We start from the raw sequence: 13,708 nt of genomic DNA on the forward strand, positions 1-13,708 counted from the left end.
TGTGGACAACAGAGTTGGTCCAATATTTGATGTAAATCAGTGCTCTTCCTCTGCTGTGGTGAGATTTATGCTGATTTGTGCCATTGATGGGAGGCAGATTAATAGTGCTAGCATACTTTATTTCCCTCCACAGTTGTGTAATCATTAATGGCGTATACATAAAGACCCCCTGCCTGTAGTATTGTTCTCTGTAATCCACCAAGGCTTTCAGAGTTCTTTCTGGTTTGGAATCTTGTCTGCATGAAGTATTGTGAAAATTAAAATCCTCCATTTGTTTTAATTTCATTGAGCAGTAAGTGACTCTGCAAAACAATTGAAGTAGATTTTGGCATTGGGGCAAAATGCCAGTGCCTCACAGTCAATGGAAAAGTTGCAAGTCATTAATAAGTAGTTTTTACACATCACTAAGAACATACAAGATATTTCTTAAATGAACAAGAAGAAAATACAATTATGACTGCAGATCTCTAAGTTTAGAAGCTATGGCTGGGAGAAAATCTTGGCTATTTCATCAGCACTAAATTCACTCCAAGCCCACTTCTTGTTTGCTTTAGATTCTCACTCTTTTCACTTCTGCATAATTTGGAAAACTGTTCTTGATACTACTATCCATATGTCATTAAAATCTGTGTCAGAGGACATCCTGACCTAAACTGAAGCCACTGTTAATAAGGTGATTAAAACTGAACTTCATCACTGCACAGGATCTAATCTGCAGCATTTATGTTCTGATTCTGCTTTTACTGAAACCAGCAGCCATGCTTACTGGATGCTTTGGTATTGTGTCTTATTCTGAAAACCAAATCTTCTGTGGATATGATTGTGCAATTCATGCATGTACCTTTGAGTTGAAAAGTAAATAAATATGTTATTTGGAGAGGGATAAAATAATTCTGTAAAAAACCTTATATAGCACCAAATCTAATGAAACACCCCAACTTGATCCCTGCCTATGTTGTGGTATGTTAGTTGAAATGGAAAAGGAAGAAACTGAGGTGAACAAAGTTAACCTCTATCTGAACACAAATCTAATAACCAAAAAAAAATTGACACAGGTTAATACATCCGTATGCATTGTTGCTGACAAGGCTAGACATCTTTCAATAGTCATCTCTGAGATCTTGTAGAATTCTTCTTTTACCTTCTCACCTTCTCCCAAATTTGATGCATTGAGTTGTAAAGTAAGAATTTTCACTCTTCTAGCTAAAAGTTTTATAGTATTCTTGCATACATGCCAGGAAACATACACAGCATTGCAGGTTTTTGGAAACAACAGTAGAAACCCTGTAATTAAATTTTAATAGATGCTTTCACTTTGTACAATGACTTGTCTTCAGTATTCCATTATAGGTATTGAAAACTTTACACTCAGAGTAGTATTACACAGGTAACATGAGCTCACACATTCCTTTGGGAATTTTTAGACTGCTGCATCTCTTAAGAATGGAAAAAAAAAAAAAAGGGTTGTCTTGAAAGGCTGTGATGGAATTTGTATCCAGTTAATGGGGTAGCCAGGCATGCTTGTGTACATCAGCACATAGCTGTATGTAAAGGTACCCTGCTACTTAGATAAAGGTCACTGGTGCATAGGTCATATGCCTGCAAGTGAAAATGTATTGATTTCCTTTCCCCCTTATTTATCAAAGAGGATGGTACAATGCATGGATGGACATCCTTACGCTGAAGATTTTTCTGTGTCTAATTAGTTTATTTGTGCTTTTCTGAGGGTTTACCAGCCGTTGGTGTAGGAGTAGCACTGCATGTTAATAGTATTTCTCTTTTAACCTCTGTTGCTGCCTTCAGTGATTTTAATCTGAGTGTTTGCTTAGCTGTGCACACAGCAGTATTTTTGGAGATTGTATTGGGCAGTAGGGTGGGGGAGACAAGCCTTCAGGTACCTACACACCCAACACTAAACTGTGACAGATTTGAATTTACATAGTGTTGAAGAAGACTGTATCCTCTCAAGTTTGTTCAGGAACACTCTTATTACTTTAATGTGTTTGTTAGAATAACAACTTCTAGCCCTCTATGCTTTGCAGGTCCACTGAATTAAATCTGTTTGTCACAAAAACCTCCCCAGATATGTTGGCTTAAGTCAGTTTAGAGTTTGATCATGTTTTTATTTGGTGGGCTGGAATTTACACACCATATATCACAGGACAAAACTCAGGATGTTCAGAGAAGAATATTTTGAATAAGTATCAGGAGGTGAGGAACAGAAAGGGGGAGCAGCGAGGAAGGCAGGCATCTAGTAGCCCTTGGTAGACCAAGCTTCATTTACAGTGGTAGGGCTCTTAAAGAAAGATATTTTCTTTCTAGGTCCATTTCCATTCCTTATCTATGGCTTTTATTTTTACAGCAATAATTTCACTGTCCTTCCTGCAGCAGGAATGATGATTTGAACAAGGCCAAGTGGAAGAACTGTAAGGCCTTACTTAGGAGTACTGCAATAAGAGTTGAGAGAAGCAGGCTTCCTTGGAGGAGTGATTCAAAATGCTAGTTTTTCCATTGGAAATACTTGGTAGTTATGTTTTAATTCTCCTAGTTCTTCTAGGCCTTTTTGTTGTTTTTATGGAGTTTGTTCCACCCTTAAGGGCGCAGGGCCAGGGAGGGAGGGGGGGAGATGACATATAAACAGTCACAAAGAAAGCTTTTAGTGCTTATAGCATCATTCAGCATACACTTTGAATATGTTGATCTCTTCACCTTAATAGCAGCTAGCATTGGCATATGACTAGCATAGACTTTGTAACTTTGGAAAAAATAGCAAAACTGTTACTAGTATCAAGGGAAGCTGAATTTATTCCAAAGCTGTGCTCCTGTAATTGATGATACCTTAATAGGTAAATCATGTAGTGGATTTTCCTTGGCTAACTGCCATGTGCCTACCAAGCCGCTCTATCACACCCCCTTCTCAGCAGGATAGGGAGGAGAAAATATGATGAAAGTCTCATGGGTCGAGATAAGGACAGGGAGATTGCTCAGCAGTTACCATCACAGGCAAAACAGACTTGACTGGGGGAAGTTAATTTATTACCAATAAAATCAGAGTAGGATGAGAAATAAAACCAAATCTTAAAACACCTTCCCCCCATCCTTCCCTTCTTCCTGGGCTCAGCTTCACTCCAGACTTCTCTGCCTCCTACCCCTGAGCAGCACAGGGGTGTGGTCGGTTCGTTATGTGCTGTCTCTGCTGCTCCTTCCTCCTCACACTCTTCCTCTGCTCCAGCATGGGGTCTCTCCCATGGGAGACAGTCCTTCATGAATTTCTCTAGCATGGGTCCTTCCCATGGGCTGCAGTTCTTTGCAAACTGTTCCAGCATAGGTCCTTTCCACAGCATGTAGTCCTTCAGGCACAGCCTGCTCCAGCGTGGGTCCCCCACAGGGTCACAAGTCCTACCAGAAAACCTGCTCGGTGGGCTCCTCTCTCCACGGGGCCGCAGGTCCTGCCAGGAACCTGCTCCAGCGCGGGCTTCCCACGGGGTCGCAGCCTCCTTCGGGCATCCCCCTGCTCCGGCGTGGGGTCCTCCCCGGGCTGCAGGTGGAGATCTGCTCCCCCATGGACCTCCCTGGGCTGCAGGGGGACAGCCTGCCTCACCATGGTCTTCCCCAGGGGCTGCAGGGGAATCTCTGCTCCGGCGCCTGGAGCACCTCCTCCCCTCCTTCTGCACTGACCTGGGGGTCTGCACAGTTCTTTCTCTCACATATTCTCACTCCTCTCTCCAGCTGCGGGTGTGCAGTTGGGTTTTTTTTCTCCCCCTTCTTAACTCTGTTCTCCCAGCGGCACTACCACCATCACTGATGGTCTTGGCCTTGGCCAGCGGCGGGTCTGTCTTGGAGCCGGCTGGCATTGGCTCTGTCAGACATGGGGGAAGCTTCCAGCAGCTTCTCACAGAAGCCACCCCTGTAGCTCCCCTGCTACCAAACCCTTGCCATGCAGACCCAATACAGTCATCATTTTAATTAGCCAGGTATTTCCAAATATCCAACAGAAGGGGGAAAAAACCCCTAATAGGCCATAGCACTGTGAATGTAATATTCAGAACCAGTAATAATTACTGTCGTCATGTAGACAAAAATACTTATCCTGATCCATCCTAGTAGTAGTTACTTCACGCTTCAACACCTTTTAGGCAGAAAAAGATGTGTGAAGAAGCTTAAGGGGTTTCCTTCTTGTCACAGTTTAGAACATGTCTGAGAGAAGCAAGAAACAATAGCAGAAAATGACTGAATATAAACATTGTTGTGCTTCATGATCCTGCTGAAAGGTTCAGGTCTAGCTGATAGTAGGCTGATCATGTTACTATGTGACCTGACCACAGAAATATGTAACTACTAGTCTGCTAGCTTATAGTTGTGCAGTGCTCTGCACTGTACCAGTCTCAATTGGTGCTTCTGGTAGCTCATGAATTAGTAGCTGAATAAAAAAATGGGAGTTATTTCACATACTCATAAAAGAGAGGGAGGGATCAAATGGTTTTTCTATGGATGGAAATAGCAGAGCCAGGCAATTGATCTTAAGATTTTCATAATTGGTTTATTCTGCTGGGCCATTCTCAGCTAAAGATGCATTGAAATTATAATCAGACAGAAAACAACATTACATGCTTTCTATGAAGATAGGTAATAACTTGGAAATCAGCAGAATGAGGTCAATAGAGTAGCTAGCAGCTTGCAGAGGCAAACCCATTTTCCTGTACTTTTGCACACCTGCTTTTTCAGACTTACTCCATTCCTTCCACCTCCTGCTTTGGGAATACTCCCTTTCCCACCTTCCCTCAGAGGCTAAGCATCTCTGCTCTTCTGCGCTCTAGAGTAGCGCTAGCCTGAAAGATGAACCATTCCTGATGGTACCCAGGGATGTGGAGGAGAACAATTTTCCCATCAACAGCAATTCTTGGTGTGTTCTTTCATATCAGTCATTGCGTTGGTTTCCCGTCTTCGCTGAGCTGACACCTCCAAGTTTAGCTTCAGCACACAGTACAAGGTATCTCATGTACAATTCATAGCTGACCTGCCAGACTTTCTTATGTTTAGTAGTTGCAGTGTCCACAGCTCCTCTGAAAAAGCTCTCAGACTTCATCTGTTGAGCTGCAGCACCTATTTCAGTGACGCTGCCTTGAAAAACAATTGTCATAAGGCAATTTAAGGCTTTTAATGGGTGCTAGCAAGAAATAGCAATGGCTTTTGAGAATGGCATGGAGAAAGGCTGAGAAGAAAACTTGTGGAGTTCTATTACTGTATTCCATGTTGTGAAGAAACTTGACATACAGGCACACACATGCTATATTCACTGAACAGAGCTGAAATAACTCGCAGATTATTAATCTGTGAACTAGAGCCTTCCTTTGCTTTTAATAAAAGACACTGAAAGAAATTAATTCTGTCTAAAATCACTGTGTGTATGTGAATGAAAGCAGGCATCAGTGGTTTCTTATAACATCAGAAGTGCCTTAGTTACAGCAATAAGCATGCTGCTTGCCTATTAAGCCTGTATGTCTGCTATTGTTTTTTTCCTTTCTATTTATTTAAAGTGAACATATTCATTTAACTGAAAATGCCAAGTGACTAATATGTAACTACATAGGGAAATAAAAAAATTGATCATTCTGTTAGATGAATGATTTATTTGTACATAAATTCTAACGTTCAAGTACAGCTAAGAAATAAACATAACTTATTGCTGATAATTATGAGTGTTTCGGAGATCTAGAGCTTGTCAGAAAATTAGCTGTCTTCTAGGTATTAATGAAAAACAAATAATATAAGAGTGCATTTGTTAATAGACCATACCCAGAGTCTGAAACTAAATGGTTTGGAAAAGTACTACATTGTTTATAGTAACAAAGGAAAAGACACACCAGAGGAAACATCCCTGTGGCTTAATCAATGATCAGCACATGAACATAAGTCAAAGATTATTTAAAATTGTTCTAAATGAGGAATAACTGACGTCAAGAGCTTGCTTGACTTCTTACCAGCTTCACACTCTGCTTGCCTGCAGTGACAGAAGTAGTAATAGAACACTTATATGCAGTCTTTCGCAAACTGGTTTAGTTATTTTTTTATTTATTTGCATTTTACTTTATTTATTTACATGACAACCACAGATACCCTTCAAGGGCAGAACTGTGATACACTAGTCAATCTATATATTGTTAGCATCCACAGATAATAAAGCCAGGAACAAGTAATTGTGTATTGTTAATGTGGAGTTGCACGTTGCAAGCCACAAATGATGTTTGTGGTCAGTAACAGTGTTTGTTGTGTTAGTAGGATGGCATAGGTACAGGGCCAAATTCATTGTGACCCCATGGCCAAAAATGTTGCACAGAATTCCTTCTGCCTCTCAGTCTTTCAGGGAAGGAAGTGTTGAGGTAGGGTGGAAAAGGGATTCTCGGAACATCAGAGCAAAGGTGCATCAGGTATTCACATAGGTGCTGTGTGGTTGCTGTAAGGTGCCCCAAATCTTAGCTGCCTGTTGACTGCTCTAAATCACGTTGGGTAAGGATATTCCTGAGAATCGCAGAGCCAGATTAATTTCTGGATGTGGTGTTGTACTCTCACCTTCCATGGACACATTAATTTCAGCTCTGGGTCAGTAAGCAGTTCATATCATGAAATTTTCCTGGCTGTTTCTAATCATGTGACTAAACATCCCTGATGTTCAAGAGTGCCTTTTCACTTTTCTTCAGAGATCCTAAAAGCAAGTCTGAAGTCCATCTTTTAGAAACCTTATGCACAACAGGGAAAGAATTTATCTTGAGGGAAAAATAAATGTGACATGCCTGTGACTGTTTAAAAGTATTGTTTATGTAAGACTTACGTAGTTTTCCAGTGAATCTATTAAATGGAAATGGAATGCGTTTAGAGAAACTAAGCTGAGAAAAGGAAGAGTGGATTGTATCACCTGTGAAAAGAGTGGAAGTGTAATCAGTTTTGTTCCAACACCTGGTCTGTTTTCATGTCTGATTTTTCCCTTTAGTAGTGTGGAAGCCCAGGGTAGAGCAGGGAGCCCACAGCACTGCACAGACAAAAAGCTGGGCTGTAAGGGCAAAACAAATATTTCCTCAGACTACGTGGACAGGTTTTTTCCATTCTGCCTGTTGTTCAGTGATTGAAAGAGTAGACTAAAAAGAGAATCTTCCACCTGTGCTAGAAGCTTGTTGTATGTGACCTTGGAAATTACCTAATCCTGATGTCCTTCAGTTTTCCACCCTTCTGCAATTTCTTCCATTTTCAGCCCATTTATTTTCCTTTTTGCTTCAAATAAAGCAGAATTCCAATGGGCAACAGCCTTGTTCACTGTACAGACACAATACATACCCTGAAAGCTGCCTATTCTTTGTCAGGAACTTGACAGCGATCTGAAAAATAGTTTAGGATCATGCTTAGGTGTTTGGTTTTTTTCTTCTTTTAGTGCAGTCACCAGTTACTTCAGTTGGATTCAAAATTGTTTCAGAAATGTTAATCATAAATAGATAGGGCTGCCTGGAGTATTTTATTCCAAAAATATTGAACATATGGAAGAATAATTTACTCTGAAACCAGGTTCTGGATAGTTCAAGTAACCTTTCTCTGTCTCTGTGTCATTGATTAGAAATGGAGCACTATTGGGAATAATCAGCTAACATTTGGGCCTATGGGGGCATTAAATGAGTAAAGACCTGAAAAAAACCTGCACACAAGATTTGTAGTTTACTTAATTTTGCTTTCATTATGTCAGCCTTTATCATTGTATATAGCAAGAACCACAGTTGAGAGCAGACAAAGTACAGCTACGAATCCTGCCAGCTAGAAACTTTCAGCAAATTATCCAATGAATGTGCTGTCTTCCAGTGTTTCAACTGTGGATGTTCTGGTAAGTCTACAACACGCATCCGTCTCATTTTGTTGGAATGGAGCTGAATCTGTTACTTAGTTTCTCAGATGTTTGAATATCTCCCAAATGAGTTTTTCATCTGTCCTTCTGGTCTTCATTCTTTCCGTCATATTAACTCTGTTAGAGATAGAGAAGTGTCTAACTTTCCTAGCTTGTGACCTGGGATTATAATGGGCCTGGCAAGATTTTTAGTATATTTTTAATGGTTTGGGAGTTTTGAGGCATTGGGTTTGGGTCTTTTGCTTGTGGTTTTGGTTTGTTGTTGTTTTTTGACAGGCATGTTGATAGGATACATCTCTCTAATAGGTAAAATTGCAGTGGCTGGCATTCCCAATTAGACATACATGAGCATTGCTAAAATTCAAGTGTATCCCTATTCTGTGCACAGATGATTTACAGGATTTCAAAAAACCAAACCAACAGTACATACTGAAGTGGATTAGAGATGGCTTCCTTATTTTACTGTGTGATAGTCAAGAGTTCATAATGATCAGTAATCTGTTGGAAATAGTAGCATTCACAGGAGTTTGCTCCCCCTAAGGACTGAGGCTTCCATGCCTTTAATGTTTAATAGAAAACACTTTACAGAGAGAAAGGCTGAACCGAGTTATGTGGATCTTCTTTCTCCATGGAACAAACCACAATTCTTTTTTATTTATCTGTATGAGGGGGAATATTTGAATGGCTCTCTTTTTTCCACCAGAAGGCCATGTGGTTGTAAAATTGCCCTGCAACTTTATTTCTAGAGAAATGTTGGCATCTGGAGTCTGTCTGTGAAGGGAGACTGTGGAGAAAGCTTGTGAAAATGAGTCCTCATGCTTTTCAGCAGAGATTAGATAGGATTGCAATCATCCTGACAGCTACGTCTCTTGCCTTATCTAGGCAAGGCAGAGCTGAATGGTCTAAGAATACATTTGATTTGTTTGTTTACATGTCCATTGCAATAGCAAAAATGTTTTCAATTTTTTTTTCTTTACGCTTACCCAATAAGATCACACGATCCATATTTTTGTGATAATATAAACGTTTACGAAAGCTCTGTATTTAATACAAAACACACCAGGTAAAGGAGTGCATGTAACAGCTGGAGAAGTCTGTATGTATCTCTTATGCTGTAGGATGATGGTATCAGAACTTGGCCTATAATTGTGGATGAACCAGAAAGTATTGTCAGCACTGGAACTATAAAAATATGACTGCAGTGCTGTGATGCTTACTGTGTGTCTGGGAAACCATATGTAGGCTGTTCTACTCATTGGTCAAAATTTTGCATTTATTTGGAACAACTGATTTAAAGTATGGAACTTTCTAGCTGAGTTGTCCATGTGTTGCTAACTTGCCCATAGTGAAAACTGTAAGCCTGACTTTTCTTTCCTATTAATTTAATGATAATGCTATGCAACTTCTCTGTCTAGGGAGATCATGTCTGTCTGAATCACAAGGGCACCCTGAAATCATACAAATAAAATTTTTTTACAGGTATTTGGACAAACTGTCATCCCCCCCATAGGTTAATTGGTTCTTGAAAATTTGTTCTATTTGCTAGCATAGGCTTCTTCCTGCAGAAGTGCATCTGAATGTAAGTTTAACATAAAAATTATTTCAATAAAGCCTACATCATACAAAGTTTATCCCTAATGATAAGTCCTACAGAAATAGATTAAATATTCACGGTACTAAGAACAATACTTGATATTAAAATATTCATTTTTTTATAATGTACCTTCATTTTTCCATTTTACAAATGGGGATAAGGCTAAGGGGAAAAAAACCAGGAAGAGTGCAGCATATATTTCCAAAAGCAGACTTTCATGTTTTTTTTTCTCAATGTGATATGAATTGCAAGACTCTCAAAAATCTCCTCATGTGTTAATTTATCTTATTAATATTTCTAAATCAAGCCATATGGGTTTGCTTATGGTTTTAGAGCAAGCTGGTGTCAGAGCTGAGAACTGAACTCTTATTCCCTGAGTTTCAGGTCTGTTTCTTCCTTTAAATCTTCATTTAAATGACTTCCGTTACGCGGTTTCGCGCAGAGCAATAGCATATAAGCAAGAATCTTCAGAGCGCTTGGAGAAAACAGGATGTACAATGGTGCTGTCTTCTGGAAGAGTTTCTGTGGTGAGTGTGTCTCTTTCCTGTTTCATCCTTTGCACAATACCCACCCACTGTATCACTGCACACACTTCAGCCTGTGTGCCAAATGAATTATTAAAAGTGAAATCTGGCCCCACTGATATCAGACAAAACTCCCTACGACTTTGGTGGACCAACGTGTATCACCCTGTGACTTGTAAACATGCAGATGCAGTGCCAGTACTGAAAAGAGAGTGGACCTGGGTGTAAAGATTTGTTTGCTTTATAAAATATGCCTGAAATCAGTTACTGTCACTGTGGCTAAAGACATCTATTTTTAACTTTTCAGCTTTCTTTTAACACATCAAAATCAAACACTGCGTCTTATGATCTCTGTATTACTAAAAGTCTTTACCATTCCAAAATAAAAAGAAGTTATGTAGGCATAGTTTATGATTTAGCCAAATAATACACAGACAGAGTGAAACAGGTTTATTAGCAGTCTGTCTCACACTGTATGTTGCTTGGGTTAGGGGAGTTAACAGCAAAGATGGTGTAATCCTACAAGCTGACTAGGGAAAATTACAGAATCCCTTCTGAATAAACAACATTAGAAATGCTTTTTTTTTTTCCATATACTCTTTTGTCCTTACTAAAAAGATTTAAGTTAATCAAAACCTTGGAGATTAAATAATTAAACCTGTAGATAACCACAATTTTTTATTGTTAATTAGTCATAGAGAGGTGCCATTTTCATAGGATGCAGAGTCCCTAAATTTAGCTGTGGAATATTACATTGATCACACACAAAAAAACATCATTGATTCTCTGGGGAAGGGTTGGACGTCAGTATGTGCGTTTTGGCTCAGACCACCTTTCACCTATTAAAGGGGGTTCCAGTAGATTTTTATCCTTGCTGCACATAGCAACAAAATGTGATTTGCCATCCTTAACCCTTTGAACATTTTCAGCATCTTAGCAGGATGATTCACACTTAACTCAGTTACTTTGCTTTCATGCCCTGTATTATATCTGAAATCTTTATACCAAAAGTGCTGCATTTTTATCCTCTGCTGCTCTGTCAATTTTTTAATGTATGGTATACATGTTTAAATATTTAATACACACTGAAGCCATTACAGCATGGCTGTAAAAAAAAAATCTGTAATACTACACCTTCCTACTATGACATTTATTCCTTTCTTTAAATGACTTGTAGCATTTGTAAATAAAACTCTAAAATTAAACCCTGACATAATGCAAAATACTGTATTTTACTTCACCTGTTTAAGTTTACCAAAGACAGTGAATCAAATTAAAACATTGTGCAGAATATTTTTCTTGCTATGTAGATCTTTGCCATTATGCAGTATGATAATTCTCAGATCTTTTTTCAGCAATCACTAATTAAGTGTAACAGGCATGCATCCAGACACTCCTGAATGTTAATCTTCATGTTTCTTAATGAGTTGATCAAATATTACACAGAATGTAGAAAAAATAAGGGACTTATTTAAAATACAAATATGTAGTTTGTGTAATTGTCCAGCTAATAAATTATGTCCAAATATTATGATTGCTCTTGCAAACACTTAGGGATGTGTACATGCAAATGGTGGAAATTATCCACGTGTGTACATGCAATTAAATATTCTATACACATAAGTGTCCATAATGATTTTCATAAGCATGCGTGAAATTGCATTTTCAGAATACTTTTGAATCTAGACACAAGTCCTGCTTAAAAAGAACAAATCTAGTTGTATTAAAAAACATTAGTGATATACAATCAAATTTGATAGAAAGAAAATTTAGAAAAAACAACATCCAGTACCCCTAACTGTCACCTGACTGTAGCATCAGCCTTTCTTAGGTTCTGTAATGATGGAAGAGCTTCTTTCCTCCCTGTCCTCTTTTTTTGCTGATGGGAAATTCCTGGCAGCTGAAGTACCTAATATCTGACCTGCTTTAAAATGTATTGCATGATTTTGCAGGGTCAAGGAACTTCCAGTAGTTCAGATAAGCTTTCAGCAAAGATCTAAACATCCTGCTGCTTAGCTAAAGTGATGTTTTGATGTTCAATACCACTTAATTTTGCTTCATTCTTCTCCGGCTTAAAAAGCATCTACACTAACTCAGTATTATTTATTGAAAGAAAAATGAAAGTAAAAAATTGTCAGTTGAGAGAAGCATTTATTTTTCCACATATCAGTGGTATAAGCACAGTACTGTGTTTCTGAATGGTGAGGGCCAGCCAGAGTTCTGTCTCTGCTTTGTTCTGTACAATATGATTTAGTTGGGTTTAGTTAATAGTTTTATTTTCCAATCCTTGGGCTCATAAAGGCTGGGAAGACCACAGAGACAGATTGCTCAGGCACTGAAAAGAGAGAATGTCTTGTGCTATTTAGCAGCAACCTCTCTGCCTGATTTTGTGAGAAAGAGACAAAAAGAAAGAATGAGCATATGCAAGAAATGCTAGTCATGGTGCTTAACATACAGTTGGCAGGCAGTTGAGCTACTTCTATGTTAGCAGGTGGATAAATAGGAATGGATTTGCAGAGTAAAACAGCTGGTGCTGAGGACCTGACATCCCCATTATGCGTGTGTTGAAGCGGTTTTTCTTCAGCCTAGTCTAGTCCCATGGGCTGCTGCTTGCCCCTCTGCAGCTGGAGTGGGGTAAGTGAGCTCCGGCAGCGTATCCTCCAGACAGAATCCAGTTCATGGTCAGTGAGACCGCTCTACGGTGCGAACCAAAGCACAGTAAAGGGGAATGGTCAGAGACTCACCTCAGAAGGATTTTTCTAACCTGTGCTTGAAAAATGAATAGATCTTCACTCTCACTTTCTGTGTACTGGGCACCATACGTGAACCTGAACACTGCAGAAAAAACTTTTAGGAAAAGAATGTTTAAAGCTGGGTTATTCTTTGGCTCTTACACGTAGCTATGAAAGTAGAAGAGCACAGGAGAATCTCCATGCTGAGATATCACCCTTTCCTTTTTACAAATTCCCCTCCACATAATAGTCATGGAGGTATTTATCTACTTACTGTAAAATACTTCAGAGTGGTGGCTACATATATATTCTGAAACTTTGAGATTAAGGGTTTTTTTCAATATTGTGGACTATCTCCTGAATCAATTCAACTTTTCCAATGATACAAAGTAGATGTGTTCTCTTAAGTGACAATTTAGTTTAACAGATTAATTAAAAATAACAACATAAAGTTTAAATGGGACCAGCATTTCCTTTTGCAATTGGAGTATCCCAAGAACAAAAATGTCCAGCAAAAACTGTTCACTGAGAAGAGGCAGAGTTTGAGAAACTAAAAGATGGATTGGGCAACACCGCCCCCCCTAATTTTTACTGCTGCCTCACCTGTAGCAATGAAATGGGTATCTTGGGAGACTGACATATCTTCCCCTCCTGCTTCTCTACCCCACCAAAATCTCCTAATGCATGCCAATGCTTGAGCATTTTCCATAGGCTTTCCAATTTTCTTCATTGTTCTTTTATGCTTTAAGCAAGGTAAAGGATGTAAGAGCTTTTAGAAATTACAAATGCTGTAGCTAAAAGTTGTAATGTCTATTAAGGGTCTCATAGTCCTGCTTTTTTCTTCTCTCCCTGTGAATATTACATACTTTACATAATGGCACAGTTTCATAGTAAGACTCATAGAGGGTACCCCTATCCAGCCTATCATTTTCTGATCAGATTATTCACATGGGAGTCTGGACCTCTGAATTTG

This window comes from Buteo buteo, chromosome 16 (genome assembly GCF_964188355.1).
Source record: "Buteo buteo chromosome 16, bButBut1.hap1.1, whole genome shotgun sequence".
NCBI classification, from domain to species: domain Eukaryota; kingdom Metazoa; phylum Chordata; class Aves; order Accipitriformes; family Accipitridae; genus Buteo; species Buteo buteo.